The 18723-nt window shown below is 38.9% G+C and overlaps 1 protein-coding gene across 1 annotated transcript in view; it reads right to left on the reverse strand.

Annotated features, from left to right (window-relative positions):
• The window catches only part of Cdc37 (cell division cycle protein 37), a 301191-nt gene that overhangs the window by 33166 nt on the left and 249302 nt on the right, over positions 1-18723 (reverse strand). The window lies entirely within an intron of this gene.

The following is an 18723-nucleotide window of genomic DNA, read 5'->3' on the forward strand; positions in this document are numbered from 1 at the left end:
TTGGCGGCACGTGTTCGGACTGTTTTGAAAGAGAGAGCGGGAATTATAGAAGCCAATTCAGAAAAACAGTGCACAGGGAAATATCTGTAGAAGAAGCATGCAGCAGAAACAATACGTCTAGGAGAAAGCGAGTGGAGAGACTTTGTTAAAAATGAATCATTAATTAACCTAACTGCCCTCTTCTGAATGGAATCGAGAAGCCTGAGAGAGGTTTTGGGGGCAATGGCAAACAATATTCCATGGCAGGGCGGATTTGCAATTTATACAGAGTGAGCAGCTGTTTGGAAGAAAAGTAACGCCGAGAGCGAAAGAGAAAACTAAGTTTTTTAGATGCAGAGGAAGCAATATTTGTAATGTGCTTATGCCAAGGGAGATTAGAAGTCAGGGTAATCCCCAAAAGAGATATATCATTTTGCCTAGAAATCGGAGTGTCACTAAAGATAAGCATAGGAGCAGAAGAATCCTTTTTACGAGATATAAGACAAGACCGAGTTTTAGAAAGGTTGAAATCACCTAAGTTGTCTTTGCCCCACTGAAGAATTACCTGAAGATCGGCATTTAAGGAATTGGTAGCAGATTTTCGAGAAGTTGAAGCTGATTGAGCAGGACAAGGTTTCTCAAAACGGAAAGTGAAATGCAATGTGCTATCATCGGCAAAACTATGGATAGGATTTCCAGTCAATGGAAGAAGGTCATTAATATACAAGAAGAAAAGAGTGGGGGGAAAGAACTGAACCTTGGAGGACACCGGCATTAGTGGAGAAGTTAGAAGACAGAGAACCATCTACCATCACCCTCAGTGAGCGATCAGAGAGAAAACTGGATAACCAATTACTAAAAACAGTTGGCAACCCATAAGATGGAAGCTTGTTTAGAAGACCTTTATGCCAAACACGATCGAAAGCCTTTGAGATGTCAAGAGCAACTACTTGTGTTTCACCGAACCTTTCCATTGAATTAGTCCATAAATGGGTAACATAAGCCAGAATACCACCAGTGGATCGACACTGACAGAATCCATACTGGCGATCGTTCATCAGACGGAAGGTTTGTAGGTCGTTTAAGAGTTGGCAGTTAATTGATTTCTCCATTACTTTAGAAAGAGTAGAAGTAATTGGATGGGAGCGATTTGTCACCCTTTTTAGGAACTGGCTGGATATGAGCACATTTCCAAGCAGAAGGAAAAACACTTTTGGAATAAGAAAGTGAAAAAAAGGCAGCAAAGAATAGGAGTAAGTTCAGGAGCACATGTTTTGAGAACAAGTGGAGAAATACCATCGGGACCTGGAGCTTTCTTGGCATCAAGGTTCGTCAAAATCCTTTTGACGGAAGACCACAGGGGGCATTGAATGGAGCGTGTTGGGAATGGTGGTAATTGTTTTACCAAGATCATTAATACATGAGTTGGAAGAAAAATGGGATGCTAGCAGGTCAGTTTTATCTTTGGCTGAAGTGACAACAGAACCATCTGGCTTGGACAGAGGTGGGAGCAGAGATGGGCAAAAGTTGCGGCCAATAGCTTTGGCAAGAGACCAGAATGCTTGGCTACCATTAGGGCAAGAAGCAAGTTTTCTACTCTTACCTGTCGAAACTCTAGTTCTGATTTAATAACTGCTTTACAATTGTTGCGAGCTTTGGTGTAAGCAGAAAATGAAACTGGAGAATTAGAAACAAGTTAATTATGATATGCAACATTCTTCTCTTGAAGAGCCTTAGCACATTTATTGGAAAACCAAGGTTTAGATAAAGGACGCGATTTTAAAGTGGAATGTGGGATAAAAGATTCCATTCCTGCAAGAATAATTTCACTCACACGATTTGAGCAAACGTTGACATCAGAAGTTTTGAAACAGTAATCCGACCAAGGAAAAGAAGAAAAGAAGTCTCGCAGGTCATCCCATTTTGCATTCTTGTAATGCCAAACAACACGTGGTTGGGAATAGCCATGAGATAAAGGTTCCATTGGAGAAGAGACAATCACCAAGTTGTGATCTGAAGTGCCTAAAGGACCTCTCACTTCAACCGTGTACTTAGAAGGGTTGTTTGTGAGAAAAAGATCAAGCGTATTGGTTGTATGATTAGGATTGTCCGGTATTCTTGTAGGTAAATGAACAATCTGTGCAAGGTGATTAGTAATTGCAAAAACCTCAGCATCTCTACCAGCTGGGTCGGTGTGACTAGAAAACGGGAGCCAGCTGGAGTTGTGAACATTAAAATCACCAAGGAAAATTACCTCACTGTTAGGAAAGTTGGACTGGAGAAAGTCAAGTTTCAAAGAGAGGAAGTCAAAGAGCTCCAAGTGATTAGTGGAGTTGGGAGAATGGTAGAGACAACAGATGAATTTGACACAATGAGGTAGAGAGATTTTAAGCCAGAGAAGATCAAAGAGAGGAGATTCCAAATTGCCAAGTTTCTGACAGGGAATATCAGAACGGACATATGCACAAGTACCACCTTTGAGGCGAAAGGAATCATACAGCGAATAATTTGGGCATCTGAGATGAGCAGTAGTTGAATCAACCGATAACTGAGATTCTGTGAGAAAAAGTACATGGGGTTTGGCAGACTGCAAGTGGAAATGGACATCGTTGAGATTAGAATTGAGACCACGTATATTTGTGAAATGAATTAGGTAACCAATGTTTTCATTGACTCATATTTATTTGGCCTAATTCTGAAAACAGACTTGAAAATTATGTATTTAGTTCCCCCTGCCACTTCTCAACTCGGCCCAGTTGTAAATTGCAGCTCTATGTTCTTATTCTCCATTTAATGTGTCAGTTGCATCAAGATGCAGATGTGCAACATAGGATTTTTAATCCACTTGGACAGAAGCCACCTGACTTTAGAGCGATTTTCTTCCAATTTGGCAGAAGAAAACCCTCATTAATTCAGCTGAATAATTCAGTCATAGTGAGAAAGGCTAAAAATGTCTCTGTTCTCTTAATCCTGCAGTTTTCAGTCCCAAGTAAAAAAAATGTCATCAGAAAAGCATGCAGTGAAAGTGTTAACTTGGTGTTGTTGCACACCACTCTACTGAAACAGCTGACAAGATCATCGATGGTGATATGTCCTTTTCCCCCTCTTTTCCAATACATCACTTTACAAGCAATTTATTCCAGCATTCCACACTGGTTTCTAATGAGCTTTATGCTCATTACTACTATTATTAGATATATGGTGCAAGGAAGCCTGAGGCTTATGCTGTACAAGCCAAAAAAAAATTCCCAAGTTACCCCTAAGAGAGAGAGAAAATAGTAGGGAATCACCAAGAATGAGAAGAATGGTGATATCCAGCTCAGGACCCTGGGTGTGCCAACACCATATTCACCAGATGTGAGCTGGTATGTTCAATGCCAAGCATTCACTTCACAATACAGGAACTTATAAAACTGTATCCTATTATGAAGACCTGTACTTACTTACTTACATCAAGCTCCAACTTTTATTGTGAAATGACCTACCCTGACGTTTACACCCTTTAATACAGTGGATTCCAGTTATTTGGGCCACAGGTTAATCGGGGCAGCCATTTATTTAGGAAAAATCTTAAAAAAACAGAAGCCAATCGAGATAATAGCCAGGGTTTACTTTGCTTAATTGGGACAAAATGCCGTTTGATCGGGGCAGAAGACCGCAGCACTTGAGATTACCCTACAATCGTCTCCGACGGTACCACATGGTTCAGTCCAAATTCTGGAGGTCACAACCATAAAATAATAAAAACAATTAGCAGTCACCTGTTTATTGGGCTTTTCTGTTAGTGAAATCTATCATAAACAGACAGTAAACTCGATCTTATTGAATTTGCAATAACACCAACAGCTGGAATTCTGCGGGTTATTATGGTGAAATGTGTTTACACTTCCATGGAATCTTCAATCAAAAAAAAATTAATTTTCAGATCTTCTCTTCATTGCTATTTTTAAGGCTTTGTAACTCGTTATTCGGTTCTCACTTGTGCGTATTGTGTTACTTGCAATTTGTGTGCACCATGTTCTTTGTTATTGATTGCTTATCTTTTCTTTTTACTGTTTTAAATTTTAACCCCCACCCAAAAATGTCAACTAGTTCGTATGTACGTATTACAGTACGTATTAATTATTCCGATTATCACGTATATTCTTCCGATTTTCACATATCATTTAATTTTTTAATTGGTAAGGTAATAAAGGGTAAATTTGTGCTTAATATATCTTTGCTTTTATAGCCTGTGGATAATATTCCTCCTATTTTCTCTAATTAGAATCGCTGTTTAATAGAATTAAAATCCAATTCACAAACATGATCACAATGACTGGCGCTTACTGCACATCCTATAGTGAATGGTACTTTACTATGTTGAGTTCATCGTAACATTATTTTATTGTACAGTGAACTAATTGTAAAAAAAAAAAAGGGGTGTGGGGGGGATACATTAAAACTTTGGATAATTGGGGCAGCCGCTTAAACGGGCCAAAATGCACTAGTCCCAATGTGTCCCAAATAACCGGAATGGACTTAACAACAAAAACATCTAGCACAGCTTCCATTCTTGGGACTCCTAATGTGCACTATTTTAATTTTTCTTGCTTCAGATGGTAATGCTCTTCGACTACTACTCCGGATGAGACCCAATCAAGCAAAGAACTTAAGACTTAAGTCATTTCCAAACTAAGTAACAACTTTAAGACAACTAGAATAAAAGCAGTCAGAAAGACCAGGAATACAGGCATCCAGAGACTAAGAAATGTTGAAACTAGTTCACAGTTTCAACATTTCTTAATTGTTTGGACCTAACTACTAAACGGAACTGTTAGGTATTTCTATTGTAGTTTTAAATGCTTTCCACCAACCTTATGTAGAAATAAAACACAATGAAAATGAAAACTGGAATCTTGATAACTATGTATTTATAATAAATTATATTTGCCTGTATATACAATAAATTATATTTAACTTTACAACTAAAATATATAAAATATACTGGGTTAAGAACAATAAAACCATAAAATTCATTAAAATATACTAAATTAAAAGCGATAAAACTATAGCTTTCAAAGGCTCCTGCCTTCTTCTTCAGCAGTATTTTCTTTGTTCTGCGGTGCATCTTTAAATACCAGCACGTTCATGGTACTCATCACATGTTTCATTCCCACGTGTTCCATTCTCTTGTGTTATGGAACCAGAAGTGGCTCAGGAATGGGTCATATGGAACCATTCATCTCTTCTGAAGATAGTAGCCTCGAAGAGGGGATGGATCCGCATTCCTCTATCTCTATTAATGTTCACTGTGGAACAGATCCGCAAACTCTCGAGCCACTTGCAGTCCCAGAACTTATGCACCCGATCGGTGATGATAGCATCGTCCGAGGAGATCTGGTGCTGCTTCTCCCAAAAATGCTCGGCCATGGCGGACTTACCATACTCCGCATTTCTTATTGCCTTAGTGTGCTCCCCCAGACGATCTTTGAGACGACGTTTTGTTTCACCTACATAACACTCCCCACAATCCGGGCATCTAATACTATATACTACCCCACTTGCATTCTTTTTTTTGAATGGGGTCCTTTGCTTGTGACACGACTGTGTGTAGCCTCCTCCCCGGAAGCTGCACACAACGTGTCTGATAAACAGCAGCCATCCTCAGTCAAGCTAAAAACACCCCCTCTAATCTCAATGTGAAGCAAAAATTAGCACTAAAAAAGCCTCAAGCAAGATGATAGCATTGTGGTCTTACCCGCAGACAAAGGTAGGGCAACGGTGGTTCTTGATAAGGAAGCATATCTAAATAAGGCATTGGATTTATTGAATGATCAAACAACCTTATAGGTTGTTTGATCATTCAGAAAAGTCCACTGCTTAACTTGGAACGGCAAGTGAATAGAATGGTACAGAGTTGGCTTAAGTCTAGCAAAATTTCCAAAGAGCAATATTGGGTACTGCATGCTACAGGGAGCCAAATACCAAGATTTTACGGCTTGCCTAAAATTCATAAAATGGGTGTACCACTTAGACCATAGTCTCATTTATAGGCAGTCCCACATATGCACTATCTGGTTTCTTAGCCAAATTATTATCTCCATTAGTAGAACTTTCCGAATTTAGTGTTAAGGACAGCAAAGACTGTGCATTTTATAAGAAGCCAATGGATAGAAGAGAATGAAATTATGATATCTTTCGATGTGACATCTCTATTTACATGTATTCCGATTGACCATGGAGTGTGTTGTGCACACATGGCCTTACAGAGAGATACCAACCTAAATATTAGAACACAATTAAATTTAGAGGATATTGAGAAAGGTATAGAATTATGCCTCTCAAGCACCACTATGGTGTTTGATAATACTATGTATAAGCAGGTTAATGGTACAGCCATGGGCTCTACCGTTAACGCATTAGGGCAATTATAGCTAATTTAGCTATGGAGGAGCTTGATGCTAGAATATTTAATATTTGTGTTCTCCCTATGCGCCCCTGGAAAAGATACATGATTGATACGTTTTCAATTATTCGAAAGGGGAGTGAAGATCAGGTGTTGAGTATTTTAAATGGCTTCTCCCCATTCATACAATTTACATCAGAGGTAGAAGAAGGAGGAGGAGTTTTGCCGTTCCTAGATGTGTTGTCTGTAGGGAAGACCAACAACTAAAGACTAAGGTCTATAGGAAACCGATGTGTAAAGGTCAATATTCACAACAATTCAGCTCAGGCCAGCCATCATAGGAACAGTGTGGTTAGAACATTAGTTGACAGGGCAAAATCACACTGTAGTACCTCCGAGGATAGGAAGGTAGAGTATGAACGCGTCACGACGGATCTTACAAAATGTGGCTACCCCCAGAGGATTATAGAATAATATATTAAAGGAAATCAGAGGAGAGGCGAATCTTTTACGCCAGTATCCACTGCATAAATTCCCTACTATCTGGGTCTAACCGAGCATATAACTAAAGTACTAAGGAATTATCAGACGCATTGTGTGCAGCTTCCGGGGCAGAGGCTGCACACAATTGTGTCAAAAGTAAAGGACCCATTCAAAAAGAGAATGCAAGTGGGGTCGTATATATTAGATGCCCAGATTGTGGGGAGTGTTATGTAGGGGAAACAAAACACCATCTCAAAGATCGTCTGGGGGAGCACACTAAGGCAATAAGAAATGCGGAGTATGGTAAGTCCGCCATGGCCGAGCATTTCTGGGAGAAGCAGCACCAGATCTCCCCGGACGATGCTATCATCACCGATCGGGTGCATAAGTTCTTGGACCGCAAGTGGCTCGAGAGTTTGCAGATCTGTTCCACGGTGAACATTAATAGAGATAGAGGAATGCGGATCCATCCCCTCTTCGAGACTACTATCCTCAGAAGGGATGAACGGTTCCATATGACCCACTCCCAAGCCATTTCCGGTTCCATAACACAAGAGAACGGAACACGTGGGAATGAAACACGTGATGAGTACTGTGAACTTGCTGGTATTTAAAGATGCACCGCAGAACAACAAAAATACTGCTGAAGAAGAAGGCAGAGCCTTCGAGAGCTATGGTTATCGCTTTTAATTTAGTATATTTTAATGTATTTTATGGTTTTATTGTTCTTAATCCAGTATATTTTAATGTATATTTTAGTTGTAAAGCTAAATATAATTTATTATAAATACATAGTTATCAAGATTCCTGTTTTCGTTTTTGTTGTGTTTTATTTCTACATAAGGTTGGTGGAAAACATTTAAAACTACAATATGAATATACCCACCCTCAGAGGCCTGTTTCAAGAATTGTGAGATATTTCTTTTGGTCTGGGTGCGTCGTGAAAAAATTACTGAGACACTAAGGGCACCATGAACCGAGAAAGTTTGGGAACCTCTGACATAAAATACACAATGAAGAAATGACTGTTGCAGAAATATTTGAACAGTGTTGACTTTCTGTTTTCATCAATCAATTTCTGATAGCTGACAACAATCTTCTCTGGACCCTGGGAAATAAATATCGCAGAAAACCCTCGCAGGTTATCTGCACTGATTCAAAAATTTGAATTTTTAAATGCGAGTCTGCATTGGCTTTATTAGTGGAAGACAAACAAGTAACATGTTTTCTTCGGATGGTTGATGGAACGCACTGAGGCGGGCAGCAGGCAAACATTTGTTTATTGCCCGCCCGACGTGCGATTCAAATCTTTTTCAAGTATCGCATATAAAAAAAATCGCGTTAACTGGAAATGTGCATAGTGTAAAGTGAAAAATGGTATATTTTTTTTCAAATAGCAGTAACTGAACAACGCGTTAATCGAACTCGAATTATGCGAGGCCTGGCTGTATTAACATACTGCTGTAGAAAACAGTCACCCCACAACGTGTGTGAGTGGTCAATCTGAAAGTGAAAATCTCCCATTATAAAACATTTTGATTTACTGGCACACTATTTCTTTGTACAGTTGTTCATCAAAATCGTTAGACCTATAACACACTCCTACTCTCATTTCTCACACCAAACTGACCAAACATTGCACTGGCTGACTATGTCAACTGAATGCACTGCCTTTGATTTCATGTACTTCTTAAATAGGTGATAGATGACTTTCATCAACCGGTGAATTACCACCACTTTGCTTATTGGAGGCTTGAGGTGGTGAAACCCATGTTTAGTCTCTAGAGCAAAGTTTCCGGCATCCCCCTCCCCCCATACTTCTCCTTCAACCCATGCCCGGTACTAAGTACTATAGGTTTTGATACCTTTCGTGTTTGGGGTTTTTCATAAAAAAAAAAAAAAAAAAAACTAAGACCCCCCCCCCCAATCCTGTATGTCCTTTCTGTACACATTGTACTCCCCTTATTCCAATTCTGCATTCCTTATATCTGACTGACACCACATCTCTGATATCCCAACAATGTGTGTATTTAATGTCTCAACCAGCACTTCAAATTCATCAAATTTATTTACTGTGCTAAGTATAAGAGCTAAGGTAAATATAAGCTCTTATACTTAGTTACCCTAATACAGTCCACGTATTTACCTGTTCTATAATGACTCCCAGCAATTCTTGAAATCCCCAGTACCTTGCTTTCTAAGCTGCTGCTCTTTCCAATAGAAGCTGCACAAGCATTACTTTTACCTCTTCCTATACTATAAGTCTGTGCATCCTCCCAAGCTAACAGTTTTCTAACCCACCTAACACTGCCTCAAAAGTATCAGCAAATATTCTTGCACCCTTTTTATTTAAGTGTATTCCATCCCTGTAGAAGCACTCTCTCTCCTGTTAATGAGCTCAGGCCACACCGTGATTAATTCTATCCCACAGGCACTGCAATCTCTCCAGGGCATTTTCCCAACACAGCTACCGACAACTAGCTTCTGTTGGACAGCACAGTTTGCCATGAGGGTTGACACTGTGTTACCTGATGATCAAGTGCAAGCTCTGGCATTAATGTGGGCAGCTGATAGATTGACCCCCCCAATTTAATTCCTTCAATGGCAACCACCCTGTTTTTGAATTTCTCATAAAGGCCCATAACAACGTTGGCACGTAATATCCTCTCAGACAATTTGATTGACAAGATTCTGACATATACTCCCTCCTATCACATGTGGACAGAATTGCAGACACTTTCAAATTTATCCCTAACTTGTGACTTTTTTTTTTTCCAACATTGCCGTGTACTTTTGTTAAGAAAGTCTGTCGGTCTCCTACTCTTAATGCCATTAGTGTACAACAATATCACCCTTTGTGCCCTTAAAAGATGATTTGTGCTCTACATCAACAACTTTTGCCCCTGGCAGACATACCCTGGGTCTTATTCTACCTATCCTTTTGTGTACAATATATTTCACGTTTCCCTAACAGTCACCAACAACAACTAGCTCCTGAGACAGCACATTTTGCCATGAGAATTGCCACTGTATTGCCTGATCAAGTGCAAGCTCTGGTATTGATGTGGGCAGCTGAGAGCTTGATGCCTCCCCCCTCCAATTTAATTCTTTCAAGGGCATCCACCCTTGAAAGAATTGAAACTGAAAGGAAAGTGGAGGAGAAATTGTTGAAGTTAAACATAAGAAAAGCACCTTGGTGGATGGGATCTATCCAGTTATATTAAAGGAGGCGGCAAAGCAACTAAGCAAACCCTTAGCCATAATTATGAGAGCGTCCTTGGACTCAGGGGAGGTTCCCACGGACTGGAGATGTGCAAATGTATCCCCAATTCACAAAGGGGGATCGAAGGGTGACACGAGTAATTACAGACCAGTTAGTTTAACTTCTGTTCCTGGTAAAATAATGGAGTCACTGGTTAAAGATGCATTGCAGGATCATCTAGACAAGACTGCAGCAATAATTCAGACACAGCATGGGTTTGTTAAGGGAAAGTCTTGTCTGACAAATTTGATAGGATATTATGATGTGGTTACAAAGGAACTGGATGCAAAAAATAATTTTGATATCATATATTTGGATTTCAGGAAAGCTTTTGACACTGTTGCGCATGGAAGACTATTATACAAATTGGAGCAGAATGGTATTAAGGGTAAGTTGCTACAATGGATAAAAGGATGGTTAAGTGTGAGAAGACAGAGGGTGGTAATCAATGGGTGCTGCTCTTCTTGGACTAATGTTATTAGTGGAGTCCCACAGGGTTCGGTGTTAGGTCCACTATTGTTTTATATATTTATCAATGATATTTATGAAGGTATATCGGGTTTAATGTCGAAGTTTGCAGATGATACAAAGGTTGGCAGGGTTGTTAATGACAGTAATGGCAGTGTGCTACTGCAACAGGATCTAGATAATTTGGGCAGCTGGGCTAAGAAGTGGCAACTGAAGTTTAACCTTGACAAATGCAAAGTACTGCATATGGGTAGAAGTAACCCCAGAGAAACGTACCAACTGTGTGGTACTACACTTAAGGTGGTAGAAAATGAAAAAGACCTGGGAGTAATTGTGCAGTCAGATATGAAGTTTCCTGAGCAATGCAGACAGCCTGCCAGGGCAGGTCATGGGGTTTTGTCAATGATATATAGGAATTTTGCTAGCAGGGAAAAGGAGGTGATTATCCCTCTGTATAAGGCAATGGTCAGGCCACGCCTTGAGTACTGCGTACAGGTCTGGCGGCCTCATTTTAGGAAGGATGTAGATTTACTTGAGCATGTACAGAGAAGGGCAACAAGATTGGCGAGGGGAATGAAGGGATCCTCTTACCAAGAGAGGCTTAAGTTCTGCAAATTGCAGTGGCTGGAGACTAGGCACCTGCGCGGTGATCTGATTTAGGTATATAAGGCCTTGAATGGGTTGAGCACGCTGAATTCTGATGGGATTCTTCCACTTGTTCAAATTACGAACCTAAGGGGGCATAAATTCAAATTAAGAAAAGATAGATGTAGAATATATGTAGATAGATGCAGATACGGAAATTTGCCTTTTGCCTGCGGGTGGTTAATTGCTGGAACAAACTTCCATCTATCGTTGTGGAAGTTGATAGGTTGAATAAATTTAAGGAGGAACTGGACAGGTATTTGGAGGGAATGGTGTGATTTTTTTTTTTTTTTTTGGCTGATGCTACATAAGTCAATACACTTGCTTTCTTGCATCATATGCCACTACTACTACCCTGTTCATTCTCTCATAAAGGCCCATAACAATGCTGAGTTGACATCAATATGCCTTTACATATTGACATCAAGCACACACAAAGATATCTCCCTTGGAAATATGTCCCATTTTGGATATCACTGCAAACATCAAACAAGCAGTACATTTCATAAGGCAGTGATTCAGAGGACAACTGGCCCCTCAGTTCACTCTGAGCCATAGCACTTCCACAACCTTGATCCCTTTGCTTTGCTGCTCTAGTCTGAGTCTGGTTGTTCATCACTGTCTATTGCCTGTATCTGGTTGTTCATCATTGTCCACATGAGGTCTTGACATGGTATCATCCCCATAAACTTGATGCAACATTTGATAACTCTCAGTTGGTGTTTTCTTTAGTTTTGTTAAAAAAGTGAAGTCTATTTCATTTTTTGATTCTTTTGTCTGTCTTTTTTCCTGCAAATTGCAAACTTTGTAATGAAAACCTGTCTCACTTCAAAGCAAATGAGTGTGTTGGAACATGACTTGGCAGATAACTAGAGAAGTTCAAGGTTAAGTGGTGTGTGACTTTGTTTCACAGGTGTTGCTTGGTATGTAGTGGCTGTAAACAGTCTTGTTATTTAATAGTATCCAATAGCCACATTTCACACTTGACAAGTGCCAAGTGTGAAATGTGCCAAGTGCTTTCATGGTTTGTTGTGCAATGTTCATAGAAGTGGCAAACTAATGTGAATGAAGGAGGTGATGGTGATTAGTGCTATGAATATCAAAAATTTTTTCTGAGATTTCTTTGCTAAAATTAAAAAGAAATGTTGAAATGTCGAGAAAATTGCAATAATAGGACAGGGTTGTAGAGTAGAAAGTAGTAGAAGTAGTAGTAGTGGCATGTGATGCAAGAAAGCAAATGTATGAGCTTATGCAGCATCAGCCAAAAAAAAAAAAAAAAAAAACACACCATTCCCTCCAAATGCCTGTCCAGTTCCTCCTTAAATTTATTCAACCTATCAACTTCCACAACGATAGATGGAAGTTTGTTCCAGCAATTAACCACCCGCTGGCTAAAGGCAAATTTTCGCACATCTATTCTACATCTGTCCTTTCTTAATTTGAATTTATGCCCCCTCAGGTTCGTAATCTGAACAAGTGGAAGGATCCCATCAGAATTCAGCGTGCTGAACCCATTCAAGGCCTTATACACCTCAATCAGATTACCGCGCAGGTGCCTAGTCTCCAGCCACTGCAATTTGCAGAACTTAAGCCTCTCTTGATAAGAGGATCCCTTCATTCCCCTCACCAATCTTGTTGCCCTTCTCTGTACACGCTCAAGTAAATCTACATCCTTCCTAAAATGAGGCCTCCAGACATGTATGCAGTACTCAAGGCCTGACCATTGCCTTATACAGAAGGATAATCACCTCCTTTTCCCTGCTAGCAAAATTCCTATATATCATTGACAAAACCCCATGACCTTACCCTGGCAGCCTGTCTGCATTGCTCAGAAAACTTCATATCTGACTGCACAATTACTCCCAGGTCTTTTTCATTTTCTACCACCTTAAGTGTAGTACCACACAGTTGGTACGTTTCTCTGGCGTTACTTCTACCCATATGCAGTACTTTGCATTTGTCAAGGTTAAACTTCAGTTGCCACTTCTTAGCCCATCTGCCCAAATTATCTAGATCCTGTTGCAGTAGCACACTGCCATTACTGTCATTAACAACCCTGCCAACCTTTGTATCATCTGCAAACTTCGACACTAAGCCTGATATACCTTCATCAATATCATTGATAAATATACAAAACAACAGTGGACCCAACACCAAACCCTGTGGGACTCCACTAATAACATTAGTCCAAGAAGAGCAGCACCCATTGATTACCACCCTCTGTCTTCTCACACTTAACCATCCTTTTATCCATTGTAGCAACTTACCCTTAATACCATTCTGCTCCAATTTGTACAATAGTCTTCCATGCACAACAGTGTCAAAAACTTTCCTGAAATCCAAATATATGATATCAAAATTATTTTTTGCATCCAGTTCCTTTGTAACCACATCATAATATCCTATCAAATTTGTCAGACAAAACTTTCCCTTAACAAACCCATGCTGTGTCTGAATTATTGCTTCAGTCTTTTCTAGATGATCCTTCAATGCATCTTTAACCAGCGACTCCATTATTTTACCCAGAACAGAAGTTAAACTAACTGGTCTGTAATTACACGTGTCACCCTTCAATCCCCTTTGTGAATTGAGGATACATTTGCACATCTCCAGTCGGTGGAAAACTCCCCTGAGTCCAAGGATGCTCTCATAATTATGGCTAAGGGTTTGCTTAGTTGCTTTGCCGCCTCCTTTAATATAACTGGATAGATCCCATCCACCCCAGGTGCTTTTCTTACGTTTAACTTCAACAATTTCTCTTCCACTTTGCTCTCAGTTATTACAAAATCATTAAGTATTCTGCTACAATTTGATAACCTTCTGCCATTTTCAAACCTTAGTAGGATACTGTAAAGTAGACTAAACTGCTTGGAAAGACCAGTATACATGGGATACTTGAAAGTTTCTATGCAGCTTTATAGCAGTTTAATCAGTATTATCAGAAGAGGCTTATAAACTATAATTTATAGCAATACATGTTTTTATAAATTTATCATGTAGTATGTAAAGTATGACATTAATATTCATAGAGCTTTTTGTATTGGTGATAATATAGTATTGTGTAACTAGTAATATAGTTCATAGTAGTGGAATTGTACATTTTTAGTTGCAGTAAACAAGTAGCTCTTAGGCTCTAATCACATATTTTTTTGTTTTAGTTTAGTCAAATCAGTAGCTACAAAGTTTAAATCACATATTTTGGCATTAGATAAATTTATTATCTATTATAACCACTTAGAACTTACAGACATAATGTTATAGTGTAATGCAAATAACAAACTTGATAGGAGATATGAAATACATATAACCTAAGCTCGATATTGCAATATATATATATTTATTTATTTTTTTATTATTACTTTTTTAATATTGTAAACTTCATAGCATAATTAGTGTTTTTTCAATTTGCAGGAAAAAAGACAGATAAAAGAATCAAACAATGAATAGACTTAAAATTTTTAATAAAACTAAAGAAAACACCAACTGGAAGTTATAAAATGTTATGTCAAGTTTATGGAGACGATACTATGTCAAGAGCTCGTGTGGACAATGATGAAAATCCAGGCCATCTGATACCTGTGGAAATTGACGAAAATGCAGACCAGGTAAAGACAATGATTAGAAGTGATCCCCATTTAAGCATTAGAATGGTTGCATCAGATTCAATATGACAAAGAGAAAAATTTTAACTGAAAATTTAGTCATGAGGATCAAAGAATGAGAAGACTCGAAGTTTGCAAAGATGCTTTGGAAAAAAACTGAAGATTCAGACTTTGAGTACTGTAATTACTTGCAATTAAAGTTGGCTTTTCCAGTACGACCCAGAAACTAAACAAGTCAAACCAGTGGAAGACAAATCCCCCAGACCAAAAAGAAGCAAAATGTGGAGAAAAAAAGAAGCAAAATGTCAAAATCAAAAATGAAAACTATGCTTCTTGTTTTCTTTGATATTAAAGGAATCATTATAGCTGAATACGTCCCACCAAGTCCTGACAAGGCTGCGTGAAAAAATTTGAAGAAATCTGAATTTTGAAAGGATGGTTGAATGCTCCTCCATCAAGACAATACTCTAGCACAAAACAAGATCTCTGTTTGCAGTTTCTGACCTAAAAACAAATTACTGTGTGTGAATATACACCTTACTCACCAGACCTAGCCCCTTGTGACTTTTTTCTCTTCCCTAAACTGAACAGGGTACTTAAAGGAACCCATTTTCAGTCCACTGAAGACATTCAGAAAAAGACTAGTGTTAAAGGGGCTTACAGAAAACTCCCAGAAATGTTTCTTTCTTGGAAGAAAAATACGGAACACTGTGTACAAACCCAAGGCAATTATTTCAAAGGGGATAAGTTGTAAGGTATGAAATATTTCATTATATTTATTTTATTGCAACATTCTCGTTATTTAATTGCAACACCTTGTTTACTACACTAATTAAATGGTTTATACTGCTATAATGAAACTGTAATAAAACTGTTTTGCAAATGTACCTTGTTTTATGTGGCATGCATTGTAATACTGCAATATATGTTTATTAACAAATAAAGTTGGTTGTACAGTCAAGAAGTTCCTGGAATGGCCATAGCAAGTACTGTCAATATTGTACAGTCAATAAACACACCACAATTTCCTGTTGTCAAATTACAAATACCAACATCTAGAAGTCTGTTAATCACTCAGCACATGTTTCATTACTATGTGCATTTACTTTATTATGATTTCCAAGTATGAAAAGTATGAAAATCGAAACATCGTACACATCAAACTTTGCCACAATTTGGGGGAAAGCTCATGGAGCACTGGAAAAATTGCTTAGGGTTTCTGGAGGATTCTCAGTCTTGTACTAACCTGTTTGAATGGCATCATACATTCAAAAAAGAAAGAGAAAGTTAAGCATATGTCTATGCTAAAAGATCTTTATTACTTGTAGATCTGAAAAATTGAAACAGCTAGACAACTTACGCATCAGGACCTCTGTGGTTGTTGATAAACTTGCAACTCTACACATTTCACCCATGAAGTTGTCATGAAATTTTATGCACTGATTTGGATATACAAGGGGTTGCAAAGCATGCAGAGTCTTGGATGCTTAACAATAAACACAATGAGCAGATAACAATTTGCAGTGATCTCATGACAGCATCTAATGACCCATCATTTCAAGAGTCCATCATCACTGTGAACAAGACTTGGTGTTCTATGACCCACAAACATAGTGTAAATCATTAACTTGGGGGTCTCCTTATTCACTGCAATTAAAAATAAAAAAAAAATCAGCAAAGGCAAGTTGAAAAGGAAAGTTGTGTTAGAATGGTTGATTTTATTTATTTATTATTATTATTTTTTTTTTTACCATTGCAGTAAAGTGTGTTAGTTGTCTGACAGAACCAGGGGTGCCACCCCCCCATCTCTGCATTGTATTCTTTGTGAGTGACAATTCTGTGGAGGTCAGAGATTTAAAAAGTGTGTGAGGAGTGGTCTGTTGTTTCTCTGACCATTTAGCTGTTGGGACCCACCACTGTCCACACTTTGCCATGAGGAGGCAGGTCAAGCACCCAGTAGATTATTTAAGTACTTTGGCAGGCTACACCACCTAATTTCCAAGGATTTCAGTGGCAAGGCCTTTAAAAATAAAAAAAATAATAAAAAAAAAAAATGGAGGGGTGAACACTAGAATTTGGCAGAAAGAGATTTACAAGAAAACGGTAGAATTCAGACATTTGATTAAAATTTGGTGGCATTGTTAACGGGTGTACTCGGCCGGTTTAGTGAGGGGGGAGGGAGACTGAAGACTATGGAGAAAACAGATAGAAGAATGGGGACGAGAGTAGGCATCCCCAAAAAGGCCAGTGGAGACTAGCCCCACCAGGCAAAATATTGGGGTGGGCAGGGAGGAGAGGAGACAGCTATCTCCTCCCTCCCAGGCAGGGGATGGGGTTTTAAAGGGAACCGGGTGAGAGTACCTAGTTCAGATCGCCAATGGTATGTCGGCAGCAAAAGCCTCAGAATGTCCTCGTCAGGGATGGTTGTCATGTCAAAGTAGTGTTGAATCCAGTGGGAAGGTCAAGCTGCCCATCCCACTCTGGGGGTGGGATATGTTAGCTGGCAGTGGGGGACCTACCAGGCAAAGGGGTGGAAGAGACACACATTTACTTCATTCATAATCTGCATTCTATTTTTATACTTTTTTTTTTTCTTCTTATATTTTATACATATATATATATATATATATATATATATATATATATTTTGTTCTTTCCAGTTCCAGGAATATATATATATATATTCCCCCCCCCCCACACACACACACTCATTCATCTTTTTCTCAAACACCGGGGTGGGGAGGAATGCAATGATGTGTAATGTAAATTTAAATACTAATTAAAACTATGGTTAGTGTGTAAAACTATGGTTAGTGTGTGACATAAATGCTACTTAACTGTAGCATTTATGGTTTGTGTTCTTTTTCTCACACACAATTTCATTCATTCTTTTGGCTTTCATTTCATTTATTCAACTGTTGCTTTCTGCACTGCCCTCTCTGGGCACCTCAACTTACTGTTATTCTTCAGTTGTGGTGCAGGCCAGGGGAGAATGCAGTGCATCATACTGTAATGGTTTTACCATTGCAGTATGATGCACATCAAGTTCATTCCCAAAAGGTATCGGTGTTGTGCTAGCTGAAAAAAACAAATCAGAAAAGCTTCCAGAACACTGAGCAGAAAGCTTGGAAGTTGCTTCATAATAAAGCCTGCATACCACTCATTTCTCATGCAACAAGAGTTTCTTAATTAAGGAAGATGTCACAATGCTGCATTGTGACATCTTCCTCACTTGCCTGACCTCTCACCATGTGATCTTTTTCCTTTCCTGTTTGTTTGTTTGTTTGTTTGTTTGGGTTTTTTTGGCGCATTAGCAACTACGGCTATAATGCGCCAAGACCAGGTAATATTTAAAAAATTTTAAATTCTCGGTGACCTAATTAGGAAGGCCACCATGTCCAGATATATAATAACAAAGATATAAAAAATAAATCAATAAAGACGTAACAATAGCATAGATTAAATACAATTGAAAACTTTTATTAATTTAAAATAGCTAAAAACAGCAGACACGTTGTCATTGTCCGATAAAATCTGACTGAGTGTATATGGCTCGGTCAGATGGTTAAAAGCGGTAAAACGGATATTGCTAAAATCTGGACAATCAATTAAAAGGTGTCTAATCGTTAAAATTGTGCCACAGGACACACACACATAGGAGGATCATCAGCCCTCAGCAAAAACGAATGAGTTAAATGACCGTGTCCTATGCGGGTCCGGGCAAGAACAACTTCCTCCTTACGATTCCTGCGCAGACTAGACTGCCACGGTTCAATTACAGGCTTTATACGATATAATTTATTCGCAGTCTGTCTATTCCACGAATCCTGCCATTGGGCATATATCTTTTGGTGTATTATTTGCCTGTAGTCTGTATAGGGGACTGACACGCAGCG

Source organism: Mastigoproctus giganteus, chromosome 14, assembly GCF_048544385.1.
Source record: "Mastigoproctus giganteus isolate SK-2022 chromosome 14, ASM4854438v1, whole genome shotgun sequence".
Lineage (NCBI taxonomy): Eukaryota > Metazoa > Arthropoda > Arachnida > Uropygi > Thelyphonidae > Mastigoproctus > Mastigoproctus giganteus.